The sequence below is a fragment of the Mus musculus genome, chromosome 3, assembly GCF_000001635.26.
Source record: "Mus musculus strain C57BL/6J chromosome 3, GRCm38.p6 C57BL/6J".
In the NCBI taxonomy this organism is placed as follows: Eukaryota; Metazoa; Chordata; class Mammalia; order Rodentia; family Muridae; genus Mus; species Mus musculus.
Window position 1 is genome coordinate 8724766 of NC_000069.6, and position 20255 is coordinate 8745020.

A 20255-nucleotide genomic window follows, 5' to 3' on the forward strand; every position below is an offset into this window, starting at 1 on the left:
CTCTAAAATAATAAAAATATGTGTATGTGTCTCTATGTGTGTGTGTGCATATGTATGCAGGTGCCCAAGGAGACCAGAAGACATGGTGAGGTCCCCTGGAGCAGCTGCGAGCCATTCAAGGTGGGTTGTGAAAACCCAACTCTGGCCCTCTGCATAAGCAGCAAGTGTTCTTAACTGCTGGAACATCTCTTCAGCCTATGAAACCATTTCTTTAGCAAGAACCCCCTCCCTCAGTATCATATGTGTGTATGAATCCATGGTGTATATGTTTTCATACGGGTGTATCACTTTGTGCACGGTGGCACACCAGAAGTGCACACTGGGTATCTTCCTTAGGCATTTCCCACCTGAGTTTTGAGACAGGCTCTCTTACTGCACATGAGGCCTACCAGTTGACTAGGCTAGCTTGACTGACTGGCTGGCTACTGAGTTCTAGAGATCTGCCCGCTCCACCTTGCCTAGCCCCGAGTCTCAAATGCACTGTGCCCAGCCTTTCCATGGGTGCTAGGAATCTAAACTCAAGTCTTTACGCTTGCATGGCAGGCCCATCGCCAGCTGAGCCATCTACATTCAGGACACACCCACAATGTAGAGTGTCACAGGCATGCTGTATGCATTTCCTCCATGCATATGAATCTCGAAGTCCTCGGTGGATCTGACTAAGCTCTAAATGAGAAATTGTCACAAGAATAACAAACATTAGTCTCTAGACCAGAGATTCTCAACTTGAGGGTTGTGACTCCTTTGGCAAACCTCTATCTCCAAAAATATTTACATTATGATTAATAACAGTAGCAAAATTACAGTTACGAAATAGCAATGAAAATAATTTATGGTTGGGGTCACCCCAGCCTGAGGAACTGTATGAAAGAGTCTCTGCACTAAGAAGGCTGAGAACCACGCCTCTGCACTGTTGACATCCATCCTGTGTTTCCAGAGAGCAACAGAGGCTTTCCCAGACGGATCCAGGCAGCCCCATGGGATTCAGGTTCTGTTCCCTGTCTTCCAGGCTGTGCCTTGCACAGCATACCGTCCTGTTTGCTGTATTCTAAACTTTCCCCGAGTTTCTGGTTCAACGACACTTCAGAAAATGTTGTCTCCCCATTGACTCTCAGTGGTTCCTGTCATCCCACATCCCATTCCAAGTTGAGAAATAAAACTTCACCTCCAGGAAATGTGAGAAGAACCTTGCTCTTTGAAGACCCAGAGCCTTTTTAAAATCATGAAATCCGGTGCAAGTGTCTGCTGAATACGTGTGTGAGGATTTGGGGTGCTAGCTAGGCAAAGGTGTGTGTTTTCTGAGTAGCTTTGACCCACAGCTCTATCACAAGAGCCTTATTAATTCAGTGTGGCTGCAGCAGATTGGATCGGGCCAGACTAACATAATCAGAAACTCCCCTGGGCAATTGGAACTGAGACCCAAGGATTGCCTAGTGGTGGGTCTGAGCTCTGGGATGAGAACTGTGGCTGAGCCCGAATCCCAGGAGCACCAAAGCCCGTATACCAGAGCAAACCAGTGCAGATGGAAAAAAAAAGAGAACAAAGCAAGCTCTTTAAAGAGAGAGAATGCCACAGAGTACATTAATAAAATACTTATGGATATTTTGTACCAGTTAAAAATGAGGGGCTGGAGAGATGGCTCTGCATTTAAAAGCAAGTACTGCTCTTTCAGAGAACCCAAGTTTGGTTTCCAGGGCCCCGCACACACATTCAGCAGCTTATAAATGCTCCAGGGGTTTCTGATACCTCTGTAGCATTCACGGGTACATGACAACATGAAAAACATGTGTGTTAGGCACGCGCGTGCGTGCACACACACACACACACACACACACACACACAGGGACACACATACACAGGGACACACACCCACAAAGAAAAGAAAATCTTTTAAAAAATGAAATAAATGTAAGGGGCTGGAGAGATGGCTTAGCAGTTGCGAGTGCTGGCTGCCTTGCCAGAGGTCCCAGGTTCAGTTCCCAGGACTCACATAGGGGCTCGCCACTGACTGTGGCTTCAGTTCCAGGCATCAAATGCTCTCAAACAGACATATTCAGGCAAAATACCAATGTATATAAAATAAAAAGAAATAAATCCAAAGAAACTATTCTATTAAATAAATAAGTGAAAGAAAATAAATTTAAAAATAAGATTTTATGACAATAAAGTCAATAACAAAAAAAATATATCTTAAAAATAACACTAGATATTTAGAATTTAAGCAACATAGTCCCTGGAATCTCAGGAAAGAGAGCGAGAGGGAAAAAGAGAGGGAGACAAAGGGAGAGGAAAAGGGAGGGAGAGGGAGAGGGGGAGGGAAAGGGAGAGATTGATTGATTGATTGATTGATTGATTTTAAACTACTTTGAAGTAAATGAAAACACTCAAGTTCTGTGGGCTGTACCAAGGCAATGCCTAGAGGGAAATGTCCAGCATTCAAATGTCCAGCATTTAAAGCTTGCCTCAGAAAAGGAGAAGCCAGGTGTGGAGAGCCCCCCCTTAATCCCAGCACCCACAGGATGCTGGACAAGTTCTAGAGTTTCAGGCCCTGCAGAGCTGCATGGTGAGGTCCTGGTAAGGAAGACAGAAAGACAGAGGCAGAAAAGGAGAGCATAAACCAGGGAGGGGAGGGTCATTCTCCCCTTGCTTTATAAGTGATCAATAAAACAAGAGGAAACTAAGAAAAGAATGGAGCTGGCAGATATCACCACTGTTGGAGATGATCCTACAGCTGGGAACAAGAAGGTGGATCTGGCTTGAAGTTTTAGATATACGAGTTTAGGTTTGTGTTAAGTTGACTGCCTATGAAGGTCAGGTAGCTAGAACAGACCCACAAGAGGGGGACCGATGGGGAGCACAAAGCTGTGGAGGAGCACTGAGGGTTAAAGGTTGAAGGAGGAGTTGGGTGTGGTTGTGCTTCTTTAGTCCCAGCACTTGGGAAACAGGTACACAGATCTCTGTGAATTCTAAGCCAACTGGGGCTACCTACAACAACAACCATAAATAAATAAATACCACAAACAAACAAAAAGGCTGAAGAAAACCTGAGTTAGAGAACAGAGAAAAACATGGGGTGAAATGTAGGGTGTGCAAACCCACAAAATATTTGGAAACTAGCCACTTTGTAAGATAATTTGAACATATAATTTTTAAAGTACAGATTTGCTGGATGGATGAGCGATGCTCCCTCCAGAACATTCAAGCTATTTTTATTTTATTTTGTTTTTATTTATGTGTATGCATATGTGCTTGTGTGAATGTATGTCACATGTGTACATGCCTGTGGAGACCAAAAGTGGGTGTCAGATGCCCTGGAAATGAAGTCACAAACTATGAAATAAAACAAACAAAATAAGTAATATTAACACAACATTGTGTGGAGTAGGCATGATGGGATATACCTACAATCCCAGCACACAAGCAGTAGAGACTGAAGGGTTGAGGGCTTGGGGCCACTCTTGGGTACATGATCAGTCTGGGCTTCATGAGCTCTTGCCTCATGACCAGATTTACCCAAACAACATAGATGAACTGGACAAAGTCCTTGAAGGATACAAACTACCATAGCCCACCTACTGAAGAAGAAAGTGTTATCAGAGAAGCTCTGGACTAACTAAAGGGTCTCCATTAATATTTTCACATCTTAACAAGAAAAACTCCAGGCTTTCAATACTAAATTCTCCCACATATCTAAGAAAGAAATAATGCCCAGAATATAAAAGTAGATTTAATGTTTTCACATTTCAGACACCATAGTAGGGATGCTACACTCAAAAAGTTACGGGTCAATGTTCTCTTGAACACAGGCACAAAAATCCACAACAAAGCACTAGCAAATTGAACCCAGAAAAGTAAGAAAGGTATGATGTAGTGTAAGGAAGCAGGGCTCTTCTTTTAAAAAATGCAGGGCTGTTTTGACCTTGGAAAGTTGGTCATGCTAATTCAATACAGTAATAAGCCAAAAACATATCAAGGATGCACTCAGCGTGGGAGAATAGAGAGGTACCATGGGGCAGCCAGTGGACAAGAGACCATGGAGACCATGAAGCCGAAGCACAGATGAAGATATGCTTGCAGCTACCCCTGCACTGCATCTGTGAAATGCATCACCACAAAGAGTCTGCGATTCTGCACCATTCAGACACACGGTCCCATTTCCCAGAGGGACTGCTAACTCCTGCTGTGCTTGTGTAACATGGGTGAGCACCATTCTGTTCCTTGATACTAAAGAAAACGATGGGCATGCCCTCAGGCATCACCCACCAGTCTGTACTTCCTCCATCTTACTGGACCGGAAGCTCCCCAAAGGTCTTCTGAACTAGCCCTGTGCTAGCACTGCATGTGGCTCACGTTGCAATGAATCCTTACTGCTTCAGGACCTTGTGAATGGAGAAATGGATCGTCAGAATCCTCAGAGTCTGTGCCATGTTATGACCATCACATGGGCACTTCCTTATTTAATTGTGTGTGTGTGTGAGAGAGAGAGAGAGAGACAGAGACAGAGACAGAGATAGAGACAGAGACAGAGACAGAGACAGAACTTGCAGGAGGAGTCAGTTCTCTCCTTTAATCATGTTGGATGCAGGGGGATTGAACTCGGGTCATCAGGCTTGGTGGCTAGTGCTTTTCCTCAGCGAGCCATCCCATCAGCCCATCTCAAGACAGGAATGTACTTCTTTTAACTCCCCAGAGCCAGCATAAATGAGCCCCTGAGAAGCACTGGTGTTGAGGAGTATTGCGAATAATACCTGCTAAATATGCAGAAGGCATTGGGAACATATCTCTGCTCAGATCTACCCCCCCACCCCAAGCCTCTTATGTGTGTACCACTGCACATAATTAAAGGTTAAAGAAGTGTCGTGTGGGTTTTTATAGAAAGCCAGAGTACATGCAATTCTTCTGAAGGCTTGCTGATTTCTCTTGGCCCATTGTGTTTTAATTTTGATCTCTGGAAAATATCAGGAACAAGGAAAGAACTTCCCACCCCCACCCCACTAACCCCACTCCATAGGAAAAACAGTATTGAAATAATACAAGCCTCTTGGATCAGAACTCTTTCAAAAGTAAGAAACTAGCTTCACCCTCCCAACAGGCCCGAAGTCAGCACAGTTTGTCCGCCAAGAGTGGAAGTTGGCACTGCTCCTCATAAACGGCAACCACAGGAGGCCTGGGATGAATTGAACTTGTTTCCTCTGGTCAGATGTTGATGGTGGCCCCCCACCGAGGATGTGAATTCATCACGAGAGCTGTGGGTGGGTCTGGTATGATGGTCCTGTTTGTCTGGACACATGTGTGGAAGCAAACGCATTTGCTCTGTAATATCTCTAATAAGAACATTGGCACCACCCAAAAGAGCCTCACACTTAAAGCAAGGCAAGAAGGCTGGAAGCGTGGTTTAGTGGGTGGGGTGTTTATCTAAGTTTAAGGAACTGAGTGCAGATCTTCAGCACCTACCTAAAACATGGAGGTGGCCAGTGTACCTCTGATGAAGTGCTAGAGGATATCAGGGACAGGAGGGCTATTGGCACCAGACTAGCTAAAAATCTGCAAGAGAGACCCTGGTTCAAGAGAACATGGTAGACATCAATAGCCAGGGATATTCTTTTTTTTCCTCTTGCTTCCAAATGTGTATGTGCACAGTGTATGCACACACATGCATGCACCACACAATACATACACATGCATACACCACCCACGTACCCACATCTACACACATGCTTACACCACACCATACACATATCCTCCCACCTACATTTATACATGACACTGTACACATGCATGCACCATAACACACACACACACACACCTATACCACCACATCCATATACAGATACATCCATACAAATGTGGCTGAGTCACTAACCTGACCTCCTTGCTCCACATGCATCCATCACAGAGTCTTTGGGGAACCAGAACTCATGAGAGGCCTGAGGGCTGAGTCCTTGGACCCTGGGATAGGAGTGCAAAGGGAAAGCAACTTAGACTTGGGGGAAATACTGCCCTGCCTCAGGGCGGCCAGTTCCCACCTTCTTCATCATGGCCAGTGGAGCCAGCTCAAAATGGCACTGTTTACAAAAGATAGGGGTTCCTGGGGAAGAGGGTTTCTTTCTGGTCACTGGGTTTAGAACCTGAACTTCTATGCTGCAAGGTAAATAGGCCTAACTGAATCCTCATGATGTTCCTGTCTGGGTTGCTTGCAAATGTTCACAGCAGCACTCTGGGGTTACAGGGAGACTGAAGCCGTGGATCGGACGGCTTGATTCTCAAGCTTGTTGGAGTTAGCACTGCTTTTATGTGAACACAAGCAAGCACAGGTACAGTGAGAAATAGAATTGTCTGTACTGATTTATACACACACAGGACCTTATAGGAACATCCCGCAGAGGACTCCTACAGGCCACTGTCATACAAATGAAGAAAGAGGTGGGCCTGGCTCCGACTCACTGAGTGCAAGCCTCACCTGAGAGGGAGACTATAGAGGCTCCTGCATTGCCCCTCGACTCCCTCTGCACCTACTCTGATTTGGACCGTTAGCAAGGAAGTGGGCAAACATAACCAAATCCCTGCTCTTGGATCCAGTGCCACCCACTAGAACAGTTTGTGGAGGTGACCCAGCTCTTCCCTTCTTGTTTTCCTTTCCTCTGTGCCTTCTCCAGAAGTGTGGCTGGGTGGACAGAGCATCCCAGTGACCTCAGGCAGCTGGGTGCCTGGGCCGCAGCCTGCCCTGCTGTTCCCTGGGCCAGCTGCAAAGCGGCTGTTTGAGGCCCACCAGGGATGATCTGGCTTGAGTGCTTCCTGGGCATGGAGCTGGTGGTGTCTGTTGCCGATCTGCACAGCTGATGTCCTTGAGGCTGATGTTGCTCAGCCCAGCTAGGGCCTAGCCCTCCCTGTGCCCTGGGCCTCCCCCGGGCTGTCACTGGTGTTGCCAGAGCAGAGTTTCAGCCATCTGCTCTGTAGTCGAAAGCCCTGAAACCCTCAGCCCTACCTGGTCCTTGCTGGTGGACGCCTCACCTCCCACAGTAGCTTCCTGGAGACTGAGCACTCCCCACAGGCATGCCATAAATCACACTGGGATACCCCTTATCTCCACTTGGTGTAATAGTGCTGGGCCCAACCAAAGTGACAAAGAGCAGCAGAGACCCCACACCTAGACAGTCCCCAACTTGATCAAATTAGCCTTTCGGGGACAGAATCCTAATGAAGGGAACTAGGAGCCCACCCTAGCCCTTCTGTTCCCTCTTCCCTCTGGTCTGGAAATTCACCAACTCAGAAAACTTCCATCTTTTGAACAAAACTTTAAATGGATGGATAAACTTTATAATTAGATGGCTACGTTGCTTTTTTGAGGGGACGGGAGGAATTTAGACAAGCCTGTAGAGGGCTCTCTGTATTCTGCCCTTTGAACTTTGTTTCTTAGGAAAAGATATCAGAAAAGATGAGACTTCAAAGGCACCAATTTTGCTGAGCATGCCTGGAGTCCTAGCACGTGGGAGGTGGAGGCTGGAGGATCAGGAGTTCAAGGCCATGTATACACACACACACACACACACACACACACACACACAGAGCAACATCTATTACAGCCCTGTTTGTATAGTAGAAAACCAAGAGAGTAAGTCACCTGTATAAATACCCACTGTGTGCTTCTAAATCCCGCATGCCCACTGTGTGCTTCCAAACGCCTCACTGTCTTCAGTTACCCCTTGCATGTATCCAGCCCCGCCCCCATAGGCCTGCATCACCACAACCAAAATGGGGGTATTTGTATATCAGTAGATTTTTACTTGTTTACTTGTGAATAAAATACCAGTCTTTGAGCACATGGGAAAGTGTGATGGGTTAACAATGGTCTACAGTTAAGGCGCAAAGGGGGAGGAAATGGCATCAGTCATAATAATGCAGTAGGAATTGGAGGTCACTCTGTTGAGTGAAATAAGCCAGCCATAACCACATAACTCAGGGTTGGACTTTCAAAACGTTCTTCTTACAGCCATTGAGAGACAAACAGTGTTTCCTGGAGACTGGGAAGACTGGGAGAAAAGTGGGGAAATGGGGAAAGGCTGTGTAACAGGTCGCAAGTCCTAGTTAGGAGGACTACAAAGTTCATGTGCTTGGTTGCACAGTAGGTTACTATTTTAATATATTTAAATTTGAAGGGATAGATATGTTTACCCTTTATTAAACACAACAGAATAAGTACATAAAAGTATGAACTATCACATGGTATCTCATAAATACACAACAGGTATATGGAGTAAGTAAAAATTTCAAATAGTTGACAGCTTTGGGGAAAAACAAAACTGAATCATTTCTCCTTCCACCTATATGGTAGGCCAGCTCTCGAGGTGGGGGATTTTGATCTCAGAAGGAAAACAAGTTAATACTCTCTCTCGAAATCCCACGAAGTTGTTGTATGAGTACCTCAGTGCCCCTGAGGTGGCAATGCCTCCTCCTGCATCGTTGAGTGTCTAGGAGCCCAACAGTAAGATGTGTGACCTTGAAGAACATAGGTTGTGTCTAAGGCTCATGGTGGGGCATTTTGAAGGTCTTGGTACTTTGGAGAAGAAAGGACTTGTGGAGCTGAAGGCCAGAGGCTCTCCTTACTCACTGTGGACGGCAAATTTTTGGAAACTTCTCTGATCTTCCAGATATGTGAACGTGTGAACCTGAAGACGATAATGGAATCTGAAGCTACTTACATGAGCAGACCTTCATTTGCAAAGACTTAGAAAATGAAATGAGTGTCTGGAGAGATGCTTCAGCAGTTAAAGAGCCCTTGTTGCTCCTGCAGGGGGCTTGAGTTCAATTCACAGCACTTACCTGTGAGTCAGCCATCCGTAACTCCAGTTCCAGGGGACCACATGCTCTTGTCTGACAGCTGAAGGCACCAGTCATACATAAAGTGAGTAAGTCATTTTTGAAGAAAACAAAAGCAAATGTAATCTGGGTTATAAAACTATTAACACTCATTGGGTTTAGCATGGAGTCAGTAAATGCCAACTAGCTACCTAACTGACTACTCAGCCTTTTGTGTTTAATACCAGTGGTGGATCTTTGTTAGTGTTATCTTGCTTTCTGTGTCTGTTGCAATGCTAATTGGTACCAGGGGAGTGAGGACCCCGGTTTAGGAAACCATGAGGACTTGGTCTGCACTGCATGGAAGTGTGTCACCCCTAACTAAGCAGGTGGTTTCCACTGGTCCTTGTCAGTCTGTCTCCTCCCTTGTCCTCTGCCCCTCCCCACTACTTTTTCACATTTCCCATGTGTTTGCTGACAGCCTTCCCCATGCTCGATGACATGGAAAAACAGAACAGGAAATGTGTGCTCCTGGTCTTGAGTACCTTGAAGGCCAAAGGCAGAGAAGGAAGTGATGTGGTCGGTGCAGAGACAAGAGTGGTCTTGGCTCAACTGGACATCTCTGTCTTCCAAATGGAGGGAATTAAGTTTTCAGTCAAGACATTCAAGGAACAAACTTGGGGAATGTTCTAAAGGCAGAAACTAGATCAGCGAGTCACAGGATCCATCTACTGGATCCCAGCCAACCTGAGACTGCACTTCTCTTTGCACTGTGCTGCAAAGACAAGGGAGTGATTTGCTCATCGTAGGCTTGTTTGTTTGAATTATTTTATTTTTAATTTTGTAAACTTTACTAATTAAAAACTTGAAAATAAGTGAAAACAACACACACCAAAGGTAAGCAGAGCTGACTGCAAGAAATTGACACCATTTATGTCAGAGGATATAAAGCCAATCATTTTTCTAGTTCTAGTTATGTCATGGTGTTCTTTTTTGTTTGACTAGTGGGTAGGAGCATAGAAAGTAGTCGGTTCTTAAAGTATAAAATGTAGTGTGAAATTTCACAGTTTCCATTCCAGTGCCCATTCTAACTGTATGGATGCTCACTGAATTGTATAGATGTTGTGTCTGTTGAATTTCTGTGTATGATTTGGACGTTATCTTCATCTGTCACAAGGGAAAGAAGATGGCTCGAGATTAACTGGGACATTGCACCATGGAACGTTGGTCCCACACTGCTCATTCTGGGACTTAGCATTTAGTGTTGTCGTGGGTACAGTTTCGAAGAACTTACTGGTGAGCTCCCTCATCCCCTGTACCTCCACCTCAAGAGGCCTCCAAGTGAGACTGGGGAACTAGCAGGGAGAGAGAGCCCAGTTCTCCCTCATAGCTCAGCTTTGCTCTGCAGAGGTGCAGTCAGGCGGCTTTGCTCTGCAGAGGTGCAGTCAGACTTTTGCGACATCCTAGCTGTTTCCACTGTGCCACCCAAAGGTGACTCTAGTTCAGTGCCACCATGCACGGTTTTACACTAGACCTGTGATTACTTGCCCACTTTCATCTCATTTTGAACCAAGTAACTGTAATCGGGGACTGTTTTAATAATCCAGCAAGCCAGATATGGCTCTTATAACCTCAGCACTGGGATGCTGAGGCAGCATGGCAGGGTGAGTCAAGCCTCTCACACAAACACCAACAGCAATCAAATTAAAAGAAGACTGTGGGATGTAGCTGGCTTCTTAGTGTTTCCCCGTCTTTTATGACTCCCCTGCGCTCCACCCAGCCTCGCTTGTAGCTTGCCCTTGCTGGCCTGGGGAAGTGGATGCAGAAGAATCAGAACCAAGTTTGTCTTTAGCTACAACATTCTGAATTGAGTCCAGCCTAGGCCTACATGAGACCCTCAGAGATCTGTCTGCCTCTGCCTCCTGAGTGCTAGGCTTGAAGGCGTTTGCCACCACCACCCCGCACTGGTCTTCCTGTCTTATTCTGCCTGAATCCAGAGCCTTGTTCAAGCCAGGATGGCACTCTACCCACTGAGCCACACCTTCCTACATCAGGGCGTTCTTTAATTATAATTTTTAAATGCCTTGGTCATGGAGAATTGAATAGCTAATTCACCCCTTAAAAACAAAATTTCCTAGAAATATTTAACGCCATTAGTAAATAGACTTTGGCATTTTACCAATTAGGAATTATTTACTTTTAAATAGTCAGTATGTGGGGCTGTTTGCACTAACCTGGATAATTTTTTTTAAGCAAAGACAAATGATAAAATATGGAAATGCAGTTTGCATACTTTAAAATCATTATTCTTGCTAAAAAAATTTCAGCTAAAAATATAAATCAGGACAGACAACTGATAGTAGCACATGCTTCATAGGTTTTATCACTGTTGCTCAGACCACACCCTGGAGGGAGAGACTTCTGAACATTGAGATGCCCCGTCTTAAACCTTTGGAGATTGCCATAAAGTCCAGGTGACCCTCACAGATGCAAAATGACACAAAGCACGATTCCAATTCTGAAAATTGTTAAAAATACAAACCCACACCTAACTTCCAAACATTACCATCAGGCTGTGGCCATCCACTTCCTCTTTCCTCTTGACCCTTAGTAACATCCGCGGATGGACTGTTCTCTGTTCTTTCACTGGGGCCGTTGGATGATGGGATGTAGCAGCCAGGGCAGTGCACGACAGGCCGGAGGGGCTCAGCCTCTCTCTGCCAAGCCCTGTGGATAACGGATGGGCTGTCAGCAGTGTGGCTGACACGGCCCACACTCCCCTCCACAGGCTTCTTTCCCAGTGGACAGTCTGGCCAGCTGTCTGGGCAGCAGGAGAAGTCGTTCATCTCCAAGTGAGACCTGTGGGAAAATCCTCACTGGCCCATAATTGATTCCACTCTGCCAGCCCCATCACTGAAAGCTGCACTGAGACTAGCAGCGGCTGGGGAGGGCAGCTTGCTAGGGGCTGCTGGGCCGAGAGTAAAGGCCGTTAAGGCCGCCTGCAATTAACACTAATCTCAAAATTGGCCTCTGACAGCAAAGACTAGCACCTGACAGCTAATTACTTGTGTCAGGCTGATGTGCACTTCATATGGAAAGGATATTTATCAGAGACTGGCGTCACCCCTCCTCCATTTAGATTGGTTCTTCTTAGCAGGAGAAGTGAGGAATTGTTCTGGCTTCCTTCCCAGAAGTCCTGGAAGTTCTCAGAGTTGATCTCATAGAAAGGCTAACCTTTGTAGGGCCTGGTGCAAGGGCTGCTGAACCATTTCACCTGTGCTGAAGGCAGTGACAGCAATAGGCAATGCAGCTCAATGTAGCAATGGCAGATGGAGAGTCCAGCTAAGCTGCTCACCATAAGAGCCTCACCATGGAGAGAACTCATACATGGCTTATTTTGCAAATGGAATTCTGAAAGTCAGCTGCCTTGGTGAGTTTTCAATGTTTTCACAAAGTTTCATGTAGCTTCTAGAACATGTATGTGTGACACACATGGGTGTATTTCATTAAGAGGGTGGTTTAAGTTGCCTTCCCAATAATAAAAGTGAGTGGGGGGGGGGAGCTGGGGAAGAGCTGGGATGGGGGTTGGGGGGAATCGGGTGGGGGTTGGGGGAGTGTCCATAGGACTGTGGCAACCCATTGTAAACTCCAGTCCACACACATTTAGTTCTTCACATTGGTTGATTTAGTGTGTGTTTTTATAGGTTTATGTGTAAGACACTTTTGTCTGCACACCTACAAGTGGCATCAGATTCCATTACAAACAGTTGGGCAGCACTTGGTAGTGCTGGGAATTGAACTTGGAATCTCCAAAAGAGCAGCCAGAGCTTTTAACTACTGTGTCATCTCTCCCGGCCCCTGTGAGAAGCCTGCGTGCGGAAGCACACAGGTGGAGCCTACGTTTGTATGGAATAGACAGCAGCTACCAGGCTGAGAGCCAGAAAATAGCCAGGAGGCAGGCAGGCAAAGGAGAGGCTCGGAGGCAGTGGAGTGCAGAGAAAGGAAGGCCATGTATCCAGTGCCTGCTATGGGGAAAATCAGCTGGGCTGAAGCCTAGCAGGAGTCTGACCAGAACGAGGCTGATGAGCAAGACCCGTGGTCAGCCTTCCCAAGGCTGCACCCGAAGGTTTCCATTTCAGCACTTTACTTTTTAAAATTAATTAATTAATTAATTTATTTATTTGTTTTACTTTAACTAGGCCTGAATTTCACTTCTGGTCTCAATGTTCTGTTGAAGACCATACCAAAGAAACCGCTGAGAGACAGCAGGCCACAGTCCTGTGTCTCGGCTGGCTGAGTCCTCGAGTGTTAACTTTTTGTTTATAAAATGTCGTCTTCCCCATTCAACTCCATCTCCTCCATCCATGTAAATCTCAGTTTCAAAGGATTCTCTTCCCCAGCCCTGTGCTAGGGGCGAGGAGATAGCAGGAGCTCTGTGAGATTTCCCAAAGCCCGTGTGTCTTGAACAGAGAGCAAACAGGAAACAGGTCTTCTGAAAACCCAGGAAGGTAGAACTTGTAACTGTTTAAAACGTCAGAATTTTCCAAGTCATCATTTATATGAATTTTGAACGAATTTTGAATTTTTAATATCATTTATTTATACGTGTACACAATGTGTCTCCATAGTTTCCGGCACCCCCACCCCCCCACACACACACACCCTCTCACTCCCACAGGAATGATGTGTTTCATAGTCAAAGAAAGTATGACGCCATCCAGACCTTCATGACATAGAGCCATGGGGATAAGATAATCGGGCTTGCGCATTGAGTCCTTGGAGTCTCTGGGGCTGAGCTCAGGCTTTGTGTGGTGAGTGAGTCTTCTCACTGCTGTTTCCAAATACATAGCAAGAAGCAGCTGAAGTGGCTGGAGACGTGGCCCAACAGGTGGGGGAGCTTGCTACTCTGTCTCGGGAGCTGACACCCAAAGTCACCTATAAGTCAAGTTCCAGGACCTTAGGAGCACCTGAACACAGGTGCAAAATACTCATGTCACAGGGGCATGTGCCAGTGAGAACAGTAACTATCATCTTACAAAGAAACAATGTAAAAGAGTTTAAGATGACCATAGTCCATCTTGGTAAAGAAAGATGGCAGCAGGAGTGTGAGCTGGCCCGGGATCCCTCCCTCCCTGGAATTTCACTGGATTAGGGAGCAGAAAGAAGACAGGAAGCAGGGTAGAGGGGAGAATTGTAAAACTTAGTGACTCGCCTCTTCTAGAGAGGCCCCACCACAAAAGCTTACACAGTCACTCAAAACAGCATCATCAGCAAATACACAACCCTGGGGGCTGGGGGGGTGGGGGGAGGGGTTGCCGCACAGGCCTGAGCACATGGACAGAGCCGTTGCTTCCTCAGAACAAGCTGTGCAAAACAGTTCTGCTCTTTGCAAATCAAGTTACTGAGATGGTAAGGAGTTAGAAGCTGGGGAGATGGCCCAGTAAATAGAGACACTTAATGTGCCAGCCTGGGAACCTGGGTGCGCGCGCACACACACACACATCTCACACAGGCAAATGACCACATCAGGCAGCCAGAACAAATCTGGCTAGAATGTTCTGCAGCTCCCGTGGGCCACATTTGTAGGTAGTAAGCTCGATTAGCCTGTATCATTTCAGAACAGATCCATCCTCCCAGGCCCACATTTTCCGTGTCTTGGTAGACTTCTCAACACAAATGCAATGACTACTCCAATCCTACTGCACCTGCCCCCAAGGGAGCCAGATCCTTCCAGAAGTTTGAAAGGAAACCCTAAAAGCCTTCTCAGATTTAGTTCTCAAAGGTCAAGACACAGCTAACAAAACAGACAGTGGGGCCGGCCACTTCTTGCGAACACAGGCCATGAGAGGGATGAGCCTAAGAGAAATCAACCATGGGAATGGATGCACCATCCTCAGCGCATGCGCCCAGTTCTGCTCTCAGCGCATGCGCCCAGCACTGCTATGACTGTAACTGGGCCCGAGTGGCTGAATTATGACTGCCGTCAAGCCTGGCTAGTGCTCAAGGAGCTTTACCGTCGCGGAAGTCCTGTCAAGTCTCCAGGCACCAGCACAAAATAAGTCTAAAACGAGTTATAACAGAGAATCGGGAGTCCGGCTCAGACACAAAACCAAAAGGAAAGAAAACAACTTTACACCCTGGGTCATGCCCAGCAGACTCCTGCTCTGAAACTTTCTCAGAACACAGAGCCCACAGCTCCACTCAAATGACCCCTGAGTTGGGGACTCTTGTCAAGGTGATGTCAGCAGCAGCTTCTGCGGAAGGCAGGTGCTACTGTTGCCATCTCTAACAGGTCATTAAGTTTGCTTTCCTAATCACCCACTTGACAGGCAGAAAGAGAGCACTGACCAGAGTGGCCAAGCTGAGGCCTGCACTTGGCCCCCTGCTCTGGCCTGGAAGAGGACTCCCCATGTAGGCTTTTTTTAGGCACACCAATGGAAATAATCAGATAGTCTCTTGGCCCCAAGTGAGATCTCAGTCCCACAGTTCCTGGGGGCTGTGTAACATGAAACCAAGCCTGTGACATATTCAGTTCACTCCAGCTTTAGTTTATTTTGTTTAAGAATAGGGACTCACTTCCTGAAACTCACTAAGTAGCCCAGGCTGGCCCCAAACTCACAGCAATCCGAGTGTCTCAGCCATCCAAGTGGTGAGATCACCACAGTGAGCCACCATACCCAGCTCAGTCCACGTTTGTCTCTAAACACTTTTTGGCCATCACCAAGATGAGTATTATCAAAGCCCCACTCCCCTTTCATCTCTCCATCACTCAGTGTTAACAAACAGAATAACATCTCCAGTATCAGGAGTAAAGGCTGTAGTTGTAGAGTTTTGCTTGGCTTTTGTGACATGAGTTTGTGCCAATTCTCTTATAGATGGTGAGGTGATATGACTTTTGATTTATGTACAATCTATATAATCTGTTCTATATAATATATAAAGGGCTCTATTCAAGCTGAGCATGGCAGTTGTGTCTCTAACTCAGCACTTGGGGAGACAAAGGTAGGCAGTGCCACTGGCTCTAGGCCAGAGACCATGTCCTACAAAACAAGTAAATAATTATAGAAACTCACAAACAATACATAAAGTATTGGTCTTTGGAGAGAGCTTCTGTTCCCGGAGTCCTGCACCATCTTCTTGCTGCAAATGGAGCTCTGTGCACAGCAGTCATGGAAAGGCCAAGGGCATTCCCTATGCCAAGCTGGCTCCCACCACCAATATCCTTTCCCCTCCACTTAACACATATCACAAAACCATATGTATGCCCAGGACCCCAAATATTTCTGCATGAAGGGTTCCTCATACAGCCCTCAAGATTGCTGGAAATCGGCCACCACCCTCAAAGCTTCCACAGTCCCTCGACACCATCAGAGTGTCCCTCTGAGCCGAGTGACACCTGCTCTCTGCCTGTCTGGATAGCTACCACCCTGCTGTGAAATTGTTGGCATGGTGCAAGCCCCCTGAAGAACTCCCTCGACCAAATGCTAAGCAGGTGGGCAGCATGGCCACAGCCCCAGGGGTCTACTTAGAGCGCTAAATTCAAAGCCACTGTCACCCAGGGTGTGTGTGGCAGGAATAACCATAACATCTCATCAAATTTAATACAGAGTTGTTGTAGAGACAAACTGATTGCAATTCTCATTTGGCCATTTTCTCATTTCTTTGGTGTCTGTTTGGTACCCATTAACAACCTGTGTAACATTTCACCTGGGATTGCCTCTCATAAGCTGGTACAAGAAGCTAACTTACAGATTTTTGTAAACATGAAGATGGCTGTCAGATAAGGATAATAACTCCAGCTTAGGTTTAAGGAATGCTTATTCCAACAGAGAGAGATACACATTTTCCCCAATCATTATTTGGCACTGGCTGGTAAGCAAATTCACCCTTCCACCCGGAGTTGTAGGTTGAACAGCTGAGTCATCAGACATGAATGTAGCCTTGATTTGAACTGGTGCTGGAGTTAGTGGGTACAACTCAAACATGTGGTGGGAGTTTAACCACGATATTACTGATTCCCATTCTGACATCAGACAGCCTCTAATAATTAACTTCGTGTAGATGGTCAAACCGTCCCTCTCTGTTGGACCAGTCTCCGGCTATAAGTCTCTATACACTGTAATTGCTACTGAGGACTTTCAATTGCAATAGAGTAGAAACACGCCATAGGCAAAAGACCAGGCAGCTACAGGAGCATGCACCCTCTAAGCTGTCTTTTTGCAAGGCTAGAAGGCCGCCCCAGCAGTCCCCATGTGCCACCTCCATGCAAAGCTGGGAGACTGTCCCTGGTCAAGAGAGAAGTTTGTGGTCTGTGGCTTAACTGTGGCTTTAATAATGGTCTGAACGTCATTGGCAAGCAAGCTGCCCAAACCCAAGGCTTGCTTTTCCTTTTGTGCTGCCTCTCCCTAGCTGTCATGTCCTTCAGCACTTACCCACAGGTTATGGGTCCCAAAGACAGAGAGAACTCTGAAAATCGAAGAGAAATAAAACTGCAACCAGAACTCTAATCCCACCATCTCTCAAAAGAGTGATGTCTTCTTAGAATTGGGAACAAAACACCCATGGAAGGAATTACAGAGACAACGTTTGGAGCTGAGACAAAAGGATGGACCATCTAGAGACTGCCATATCCAGGGATCCATCCCATAATCCGCCTCCAAACGCTGACACCATTGCATACACTAGCCAGATTTTGCTGATAGGACCCTGATATAGCTGTCTCTAGTGAGAATACGCCGGGGCCTAGCAAACACATAAGTGTATGCTCACAGTCAGCTATTGGATGGATCACAGGGCCCCCAATGGAGGAGCTAAAGAAAATACTCAAGGAGCTAAAGAGATCTGCAACCCTATAGGTGGAACAACATTATGAACTAACCAGTACCCCAGAGCTCTTGACTCTAGCTGCATATGTATCAAAAGATGGCCTAGTCGGCCATCACTGGAAAGAGAGGCCCATTGGACTTGCAAACTTTATATGTCCCAGTACAGGGGAACGCCAGGGCCAAAAAGTGGGAGTGGGTGGACAGAGGAGTGGGGGGGGGGGTATGGGGGACTTTTGGGATAGCATTGGAAATGTAAATGAGGAAAATACCTAATAAAAAAAATTTTTTTAAAAGAGTGATGTCATCTTCAAGGGTTGAAGCTTATGGACAATATTCAACTCCTTTAACTCAGCTAAGATATGGAGTCCCAGAACGGGGTTTCTCTTCCTTAAGCAAAATGGTGGTTTCAGTTACTAAATGATATCTTGCTTGACAGTGGGCCCTGCACACTGTAACCCTTGCTCCACACAGCAGCCAGTGGTCCATTACATTTGTTTTTAAAAGTCATTTTTAAAATGTATTTATTTTAATTTGTGTGAATGAATACTTTGCCTATGTGCATGTATGTGCACCATGTGTGTGCCTGTTACATTCCCTGGAACTGGGTTACAGATGCTTGTGGGTTACTGTATGTGCCCTGGGAACCAAGCCCAGGCCCTCTACAGCAGTACCACGTTTTCTTAATTGCTGAGCCATTTCTTCAGCCCCCAAGTTATGTTGCTTTCTATTTTTGTTGTTGTTATTATTATTATTATTATTATTATTATTATTATTATTATTATTAAAATCAGAGTCTCATGTAGCCTATGCTGGCCTCAGACTTACTGCGTAGCAGAGGATTGCCTTGATATCCAAATCTTCTGCCTCCAACTCTCCAGTTCTGGGATTGCGTGTACATCACCATACCTGGCCTCAAGTGCATTTAGAGTCAAATTTTATATACTGTAGATATTAACAAAAATGAACCAGATATGGTGAGGCACGCCTTAAATCCCAGCGCTTGGGAGGCACAGGCAGGAGGATCTCCGTGAATTTGAGGCCAGCCTGGTTTATATATCTAGTTCCAGCATCGCCAGGGTTACATACAGAGACCCAGTCTGAAAACAAAGCAAAACAAACAAAACCACCCCAAAATGACTTTTGCCTTTGTTTTCTGGACAAATTGCTAAGCAAGTGAAGGGTGTGGAGTGGAGTAGCTATTGCCACGTCATGACATCACCCATGTTATCACACTCAGCTGATGACATCATAAAGGAGTTTTCTTCTTAGTAATCTCTAAAAATTCATACTAGCATGCCACTAGTGGAGGCTCTCTGAAGCGCTAAATTTGTACTTCTTTACGATTCTAAAATTCATGCAGGATTCGTCCAGCTTAGGCTGCCCTTTTCAGGTTTCTGGATTCTGGGAAGCTCAATTACAAGCCCGAGGCTGGCATGAAGTAGTGAACAATTAACAAGGCTGTCAGCCTCAGCCTGGGGTCTCTCAATCCAGCATTTACCCAGAACCCAGCAGAGACAGGGCTGCGGACAGATCAACCTGGCTATGACCCAATGAGAATTCTGCTTCATGGAAAGAGAGAGAATGTGCTCTCCCAAAGCCTGATCTTAAGGAGGAACTGACATCGGTCTCCGGAAAACCAGGAGAATAAGGCCAACACTACTCAGCTTCTGCTTGTAAGTAACTAATCTAATTAAAGATGGAAGAAGATGGAGGGTAGCAATTTGAGCCAGGAAGGCTGTCCAGACCATAAGCAGTAGCCACCATAGAATGGATGGAGTGCAGACACAAGGGTCAGAGGACCTGGGCCACTGCTTCTCCTGAATCTGTCTACTATGGCCTGAAGGTCCATATATCTTTTTTCTTCCCAAATGAGCTGGCCATCTACCGACAGGCCTCCGCTGCTCAGAAAACTTGGGGACAGCCTGTGACGCAAAGAGGAGCGCAGGAACGGAGGCTGGCAGAGGAGCCCAGCTCCCAAAGATTCTCCTGATCAGTAGTGGTGGCTCAAGGCGCCTGACACATGGATGCGCTCTGATTTCTGAGTTTCCTCAAAATACTCACTCTGTAACAAATTGTAAATTACTGTACTCAATTTTGTCTAATAGATTCTGCATTGATCTATGTGATGAAAATATGTTGATTATAAAAGTAAATGCATTATCAAAATCTAAGGAATATTATCCCACAATGACGAGTGTATTTAATATTCATCTCTTCTTCATTCTCTAATTGGATTCTGTTCAAGGCCATAAGCATGTTTCTATGTGTTACTCCTCTTAAAACAGTAAATAAGTAATTTGGACAGCAATAATGCAGAGATAACCTCAGAACAGCATGTAGCCCAAATCCGTTTAGCCCATGTTTGTTGGATAGTGAAAGAATGAAGAAATAAACAAATGGACAGATGAAAGATGAAAAGCTTAGCTTTTAAGATTGGTGCTAAAAACATTCTAAAGGAGAACCTGGCCCACTTCTTCCCAATGTGTTAACTTGGATGACTTTCCACACCCTAAGGTGTCACTAAATAACAGTCAGAACTGTTGTCAACGTGAAAGGAAACACCTCATTCCAGCTTTTTCTAAAAGGTGAACTGGTGTGACCTGGCTGCGTTTTCTCGCCCTGTGCACTTGACTC

General features: G+C 45.9%; 1 long non-coding RNA gene across 1 annotated transcript; it reads right to left on the reverse strand.

Moving 5' to 3' along the window:
• Positions 1–7588: 7588 nt before the first annotated feature.
• On the reverse strand, positions 7589–11874 carry C230057A21Rik. Its single transcript, XR_878672.2, has 3 exons — positions 11363–11874; positions 8821–8878; positions 7589–8666 (listed from the first exon to the last, which is right to left on the reverse strand). It is a non-coding gene; the product is annotated as an RIKEN cDNA C230057A21 gene (long non-coding RNA).
• Positions 11875–20255: the final 8381 nt, after the last annotated feature.